Source organism: Zootoca vivipara, chromosome 2, assembly GCF_963506605.1.
Source record: "Zootoca vivipara chromosome 2, rZooViv1.1, whole genome shotgun sequence".
Classification (NCBI taxonomy): domain Eukaryota; kingdom Metazoa; phylum Chordata; class Lepidosauria; order Squamata; family Lacertidae; genus Zootoca; species Zootoca vivipara.
The window spans coordinates 52,482,477-52,490,677 of NC_083277.1; positions in this window are offsets into that span (position 1 = coordinate 52,482,477).

Consider the following 8,201-nt stretch of genomic DNA (forward strand, 5'->3'; position numbering starts at 1 on the left):
AACATTTGAAAGACACCAGTGGGAAAATGGACATGCTGATCATGCTTTCTATTTTTTGCAAGTATACATTGGTTGGTTTTTAAAGAGAGCAATGCAATAAGTTAGACCTTGCTCGTTTATGAAATAGAATCAACTTTTTGGAAAGGCATTTGAGTTTTTTTTAATTCAGTGAATATAAATAATGCTCTTTGTTTAACATGTCTTACAGTGTGGGCTTCATCTGGCTATTTCTTTTGAACGGAGAGACAATCTACCTTACATCCTCTCCCCTAGGAGTTTGTTAAATGTTCTAGCACTCTATTCTTTAGCCTGCCTCTGGCTCTAGATTATAAAGGATATCCCTGCTGGGAACCAAGAAAGAAGGAAGGAAGGAAGGGAAGGAAGGGAAGGAAGGAAGGAAGGGAGGAAGGAAGGAAGGAAGGAAGGAAGGAAGGAAGGAAGGAAGGAAGGAAGGACTTTTCCTGCTCTCAATCTTGATTTTACCTAACTTGTTAATTGTTTTGTGACTTTTTTGATTTACTATTAGTATAGAAAAATGAGAAGAAATAGATTTTTAGATTTTTATTTCCAAATCCCTGTGGAAGACATTCACTTATGTGGCAAAATGTAACCTGGTAAAAGTATTAAACCAAGAAATATGAACACTCACTTATAAGTTAGAATGAAGTGGCAAGACATTACAGGTTTGGGACAGTGGAAGTAAACCTGTGTGTTCATGCTTGCCTCCTCCTGTCAACATCTTCTCATTTCTTAAGTTGCAAATGTTTCAATTTTTTAACATACATCTTGAAAAGCTAATCATTTGGGGTATTATCAAACGCTTTTATTTTTACCCCCACATTTGTCTCCTAAAGTATCAGTGAATAACTAGAATTGCAAAAAATCTCATCAAATAGGGTCACCACTGTGAGACAGCTGATAGTAATGTTAAACACACACACACAATTCCTTTCCTAGAAGCACCAGTTACAAAACTTAATGTTGCTGTTGCTGCTGCTGCTGCTGTTTGCTACCTGTGAGATCTCAAATAGTGGTTCTCACAACCTGGATCAAGCTCATACAATGAGCTCTGAAGTGGAAGTGGATTGATATGTCTTCCAAATTAAACTTTGAAAGATAATTAATTACCAGAAATGGCTGTGGGTGTTTGGCAGAGAGACAACTAGCTTCCAGTGCAATCTTCTATTAGCTTCTAAATCTGTTGGGAAGAATAGGATTAGACGCCAAGGATATCTATAGGATTAAAAAGCAACGTGTTGGACTAATTCATCCCACCACAACCAAATGCCAGAGACTGGCGGGGGAGGAAAGGAGGACAGACGGGAAACAACAGAAAATATCAGTTTGATGATGCGAGATAAGAGCAAGAAATAGCACTGTAAAGCATTCAGAACCCTCTCGAAAAAGAAGCACTGTAATGTATAGCATGTTTCAGAAAATGACAAAATAAAGAGGCAAGGCTTCGAATTCCACTCATTGTTGGCATTTTTGAATAACAAAGCTTACCTTTGCGAAGCAGAGACACCTGTTAGGTAATGAGGAAGCGTCTCTCTTCTGTACTGGGTTCTTTCGAGGTTTCCCAAGAGAGCTGGGCAAAGATGCTCTGACTTTCTTTCTCCTGGCGGACTGGATGCCTGCTCCTTGCTGTAAAGATGCCGCCTCTGTCAAGTGCTGGAGGTGCTGCGCCTCCGAATCCTCTTCTCTTGCATAAGTAGCTGCCCACAGCTCTGGTGTTGAAAGCTCTTGATTTGCTTAGCGTACAAGCGGGTCTCTCGCTCGCCGCGATGCTCACACATTTGATTCACGTTTGAAACTCCTCCAAAGACGCTGATGTCAAGCAGCTTGCCAAGCATTTATTATCTCGGCAGGGAGCTGTCCGAATCCAGGGTGCTGAAATCAAACTCCCCGCGCGGGGGCCAGGAGCACAAAGCCTTCCCCGGAGTGAGCTGTCCAACAACGTGGTGCTAAATTCAAGCTCCGGGGGCAAGGGGGGTTCAGGATGCAATGCTTCACGCAGGAAGCCACAGCGAGCACACCCTCTGCTTAAATTCTTTGCTCCTAGGATACCAAAGCGATGGAGGAAAGGTCTGAACCTTGTAAAGAGAGTGCAGGAAAGGGCTTTCATTTGTTATGGTACTGATACTTCCTTCTGGTCGTCAGGATCAGTACTGATCCTTAGAAACAATAGGAAGGCGAAGTATGTTCTCCTGTTTGGATTCTGTAGGTTGATCCCAGTACAGAAACCACCATAAAGCCCCCCCCCCGACTTACTAAGGGACTGGAGGCAGCAGAGGGTTATCTCAGGATTCCTCTTCACATTCCTCAAGTGGGCGTTAACCTAAAGCGATAAATGCATGTTTGTGACAACATCTGTTAAAACGTCTTGAAATTTCTAGCTTCAAGGGTTAAGGGTAAGAATGTAAATTAAGGCAAGTTATAAAAGAAATATTAGGGAGAAGAAATGATAGGCAAGTAGATAAGACCCAAAGCAGAAAGGCAAAGCCTTGCAGCATTTTTCACATGCAGCTGCCATGACTCCAAGATAGTAGCTGGTGGGATCTATTTTGTTGTTTCTAGAACCCCAAGATCCATCACAGAGAGAGAGGAAGGCGGGTCACCCAGGAATTCGCTTTTAGTACCAAAATTGAACTCACTGTCATTTCACACAGAAGTCCATTCTAGGTTCTCTCCAAACTCACTCAATTTCAGCAGATTAATGTGGAATTTGAAAAAAGTTGTTGCTATTGTTAAACAGTTGGGAGTCAGAAATCCTTCTTCATCTACTGCAAACCACCCAGAGATCTACCAGATTAACTTCTGACAACCCTTACTGTAAGAAATGCACTTGCCTCTCTGGTGATGTCTCTTTCTAATTCCCATGAATTTGTGGGTAAATATGATGGTTCAGTATTTTAAGAGTTTGTCACCTCTAGTTAAATGCATCTCAACTCTTCAGCATTTGTGTCCTCTCTTGCTTGAGCACCCAGATGATCTGTACCGGGATTCCATAAGAAATATATATTTCTTTAGAAAATATATAATAGATTTTTTTTCATATAGAGGAAACTAGCAGCAATCTTTAGTCCAGGATGAAAGAGCTTGAAATACCCCAGATTTAATTATGGAGTTGGGGGGGGTCATTCTCTTAAGTTTAATCACATCCCACTGGTGGATAAAGCTATGGTTTGAACTTAATTTACTAAGTGAGCAGATCAGCTTGATGGTGTGGAAAGACAAATTATTCTCTTGAATTGCTCCCAGTCTAGGGATAGTTTATGTTCAGGGCTGACATGTTTTCTCCCTTTCCTCCTGTTAATAGCCTCTTTAATCAGCTACTAATTAGGTGCAATGGGGAAACAATTCAGTCAACAGGCCATCTTTCCATTTTTTTTTTTAAATCAATTGAATACCTTAAGTTGAGCGCATCTACAGGACATGGGCCAAAATGTATTTATAATATATTATTAGTGATGTGCTCTCAGATGTGTAACATATGTGACTTTGAGCTCTAGTCTCCTGCAATACTCCCTGTCCCTGAGTTTTTTTCCCTAGCAGAAGATCTCTTGGGGAAAGGGAGTAAAGCTCCTGCATAGAACTGCATATTGTCCCTTGAATTGGGCACAGATTCATGACTTCTTGCTCTCCTACAGCTGTCATCACCAAGGCTGCTCACATTTAGTCCACACAGCCCAATAATCGTGGGAGCTGTAGTTTACAACTCACAGAGCCAGAATTCTAAATGCCCCTGAACTACAGTTCTCAGGATTCATGAAGGGAGGAAATGTGTTTGAAATGTATGGTGTGTACACAGATACAGTAGGTTCAAAATTTTAGGTCATCAGGAGTATATACTGTTGGTACTAAAAGAGAGGCAGTGAGAGATTTTACTTTCTTGGACTCCTTGATCACTGCAGATGGTGACAGCAGTCACGAAATTAAAAGACTCCTGCTTCTTGGGAGAAAAGCAATGACAAACCTAGACAGCATCTTAAAAAGCAGAGACATCACCTTGCCGACAAAGGTCCGTATAGTTAACGCTATGGTTTTCCCAGTAGTGATGTATGGAAGTGAGAGCTGGACCATAAAGAAGGCTGATCGCCGAAGAATTGATGCTTTTGAATTATGGTGCTGGAGGAGACTCTTGAGAGTCCCATGGACTGCAAGAAGATCAAACCTATCCATTCTGAAGGAAATCAGCCCTGAGTGCTCCCTGGAAGGACAGATCGTGAAGCTGAGGCTCCAATACTTTGGCCACCTCATGAGAAGAGAAGAATCCTTGGAAAAGACCCTGATGTTGGGAAAGATTGAGGGCACTAGGAGAAGGGGACGACAGAGGACAAGATGGTTGGACAGTGTTCTTGAAGCTACGAACATGAGTTTGACCAAACTGCGGGAGGCAGTGGAAGACAGGAGTGCCTGGCGTGCTATGGTCCATGGGGTCACGAAGAGTCGGACACGACTAAACGACTAAACAACAACAACTAAAAGAGAACCAGTGATTTCCAATCCGTTTTCGAAGCTCAATTTATGGTACTAGTGCTTTCCTATAAACCCTACATAGCCTACTATCCAGGAATCAGAAGGAACTCACCCCACATATACCTACCCAAACTTTGAGATCTTTCTGTTCTCCAAAGATTTCTAGAGTTTTAAAGAATTTACTAGCCTATTGTATTTAGCTACTGGTTTATTGCCTTTTGGGATATTGTTGGGAGAGGAAAATGCCAACATTATCACTGTGGCAAACTTAATCTATTGTGATTGTATTTCAGCCTTAATTTTGTAAACCATTCTAGAATCTTCAATGAAAGGCAGTAGAAACTCATAAATAAATACTAAACATAGGTTTTGCTACTCTATAGTGAATTTTCCTACTGAGCATTCTACTAACCTGCCATTGCTTTGAATCCTGGTTCTCTAATTGTGAGTTCTATGATGATGGTTGTGGAAGATGATAGTGATCGTGTAAACTGGGTGTAGTGTGATCAAGTGGCAATGAAAGGAATATTCACCAGAACAATACGCTTGAAGAATAAATTTACCCTGCCAACACACTGTGGATATTGCAAGTAGGGATGTAAATCATTTTAGTGCAAAAATGTGAAATTTTACGAACATTTAGAATTAATTGAAGCACATTTGACTTTCCATTTAAATTCTTCCAGGAATCCCACAAAAGGCTGTTGCTTCTCATTAACTGGTATTCAGTAGCATACTGCAGGTGTGGGGAACCTGTGACCAACCAGGTGCTGTTGGACTACAACTCCTACCATTCCTGAACACTGGTCATACTGGCTGGGGCTGATGGGAGTTGGAGTTCATCAGCATCTAAAGGGTCATGAGTTCCCCACCTCTGGCACAGTACCTTATGAATGCCTCAACTTCTGAAGGTTTTGACTTACGAAGTCCGCAAACCCGGAAGTATTTTCGCCGTGTGTGCGTTCTGCACATGCACAAAATGGACGCTTCAACTTATGAAGGATTCGACTTCCGAAGAGCGCCGCAAACGGATCACCTTCATAAGTCGATGTACTTAGATGTATTTAGAGATTCTATATAGCCATCATGTCTAATAGCCAATGACAGGCTTTTCCTCCCCTTCAAAAGCCAATTAAGCCAGTGGTATACATTACCACCTGGGGCGCGGATGGCGCTGTGGGTTAAACCACAGAGTCTAGGGCTTGTCAATCAGAAGGTTGGCAGTTCGAATCCCCGCAATGGGGTGAGCTCCCGTTGCTCGGTCCCAGCTCCTGCCAACCTAGCAGTTTGAAAGCACATCAAAGTGCAAGTAGATAAACAGCGTTTCCGTGTGCTGCTCTGGTTCACCAGAAGTGGCTTTGTCATGCTGGCCACATGACCTGGAAGCTATATGCCGGCTCCCTCGGCCAATAATGCAAGATGAGTGCCGTAACCCCAGAGTCGGTCACAATTGGACCTAATGGTCAGGGGTCCCTTTACATTTACCTTTATACATTACCACATATTGTGGCAGAAAATTCTACAAATTCATTATCCACTGTTTGGAGCAGCACTTCCTTTTACCTGCATGAATCTATTGCCTATCAATTTCACTGGATGATCTGAATCTGCAGTATTATGAAAGGGAGATAAATGAACATCTCTCCACTTTCTTCACATCATCTGCAATTTGATAAAACTGTTTTTGCACCTCCTCTTAGACAGCTCCCCTGTCTAAATATTCCAGCCTTTCCTTGAAGGAAAATCACTCTAGCCTCCAAATAATGCCCCTTTCTGTTCCTTTCAAAGCTCTGTGATGTCCTTTTGACAAGAAAGGACTGTAACACAGTAGCAAAGGATCTGCTTTCAACTCCTGGCGTCTCCTGGTAGGGCTGGGAAATACCCCTGTCAGAAACCCTGAAGAATGTCGGAGAAAGTAGACAGTACTGCTCTAGGTGAACCAATGGTCTGAACGGATATAAGGCAGTTTCCTATGTACCCAAAGTTCCCTTTTTGATATACCGGTAGAGCTAAGGATTCTTCACAGCATCCTGAATGTGGCTGTGGCATTGATTTATATGAAGGCATTGCAATACTGGCATCTTTATTTTAAATGGCTTCCTAGAGGTCTCCAGCATTGAATTTACATTTTTCACAACCATTCATGATTACTATTGATCTATCCATCATGAGTCTGAGACCACTTTTTGGGAGAGCCATAGCCAACTCAGACCCCATCAATGTGTAGTTGATAAATGAGTCTCTTTCTGCAAAATACAACACCTTCTGACCAGACACCTGTCTTTCAGATGTCTTCAGAAGACTGGAAACAGTATACTTTGTGCCTCATACATCTCCTAAAATTTAGAATAATCACTTGGGCGGGGGATCAGACCTGTGAGCCACCCCTGTTCTGAACACACGTATACCTATCTCCCCTATCCATAGAATGTTTCTTAACTGCAATAAACACAGAGACAAGCAAAATGATGCACAACACAGAAACACATATGTAACCATTTCACAAGCATTTCATCAATCATGCTCGTGCCATTGGCAACACAAAGAAATCTGGGGAGATGCATTTTCATCGTAAGAGAGCTGTGACTGCAAAGGAAGGAATTTATTCCCTGTTTCCCGACTACACACTTCTACATTTCACTTTTTACCACTCCCTTGGTGACTGCATGGAAACAGCCAATATTCCACCCAATCCCCTGAGCACATTTCAGATTGAAAGACAAATTCCCCCAAGGGAATTTTCTGTTCATCTATAAAGCATCTCTTTTTACTTCTCTCCCTACAGCACGGGTGTCAAACACAAGGCCCGGGGGCCAAATCCGGCCCGCCAGACCTCGTCATGTGGCCCGCCGAGCGCCCCAGCCAGCGGGACCCAGCAGTGGGACCTTGCTGCTGAAGCGCCGCGCCAACAAAGCGCCGACAAACAGCTGGGGCCGGGGAAATGCTTTTTGCCCCTGGGTCCCTTCGCGCTTTTTTCTGACGCTGAATCAAGGCGGCGCCCCCCCTTTTTTTCTTCCTCTCTCTCGTTCTTATTCTTTATTTCCCTCTCCTTCCTTCCTTCTTTATCTCTGTCTTCTCTCCCTCTTTCTTTTTCTTTCCTTCTTTATTCCTTCTTTCCTACTCTTCTTTCTCTCATCTCTTTCCTTCCTCTCTCCCTCCTGCTCCCTCTTTTCTTTCTTCCTTCCTTCCTTCCTTACTTCCTTCCTTCCTTCCTTCCATCCTTCCCAACTTTCTTCCTCTCCCTCATTCTTATTCTTTCTTTCCCTCTACTTCCTTCCTTCTTTCTCCCTTTCCGTCTTCTCTCCCTCTTTCTTTTTCTTTCCTTCTTTATTCTCTTCCTTATTTCCTACTCTTCTTTCTCTCCCCTCTTTCCTTCCTTCCTTCCTCTCTCCCTCCCACTCCCTCTTTCTTTCCTTCCTTCCTTCCTCCCTCCCCTCCCCTCCCTCTCCCTCTTCCTCTCCTCAGAAACATAGGATGCTGCTTTATACTTCTGGCCCTTAAACCCTGGAACCAGGAGAGCAGCTCCAGTGAGTCAACCTCAGCTAGTCCCTTTGGTGAAGGGTGGTGGCTCACTGGCAGAACATCTGCCCTGCATGCAGAAGGACCCCAGCATCTCCAGGTACCAGTAGCTCTGCAAAGCTCCTGCATGAAACCCTAGCGAGCCTCCACCACCCAGTGCAGTTACCAAAAATCATTTTTCAATAAATTGTACAATAATTGTA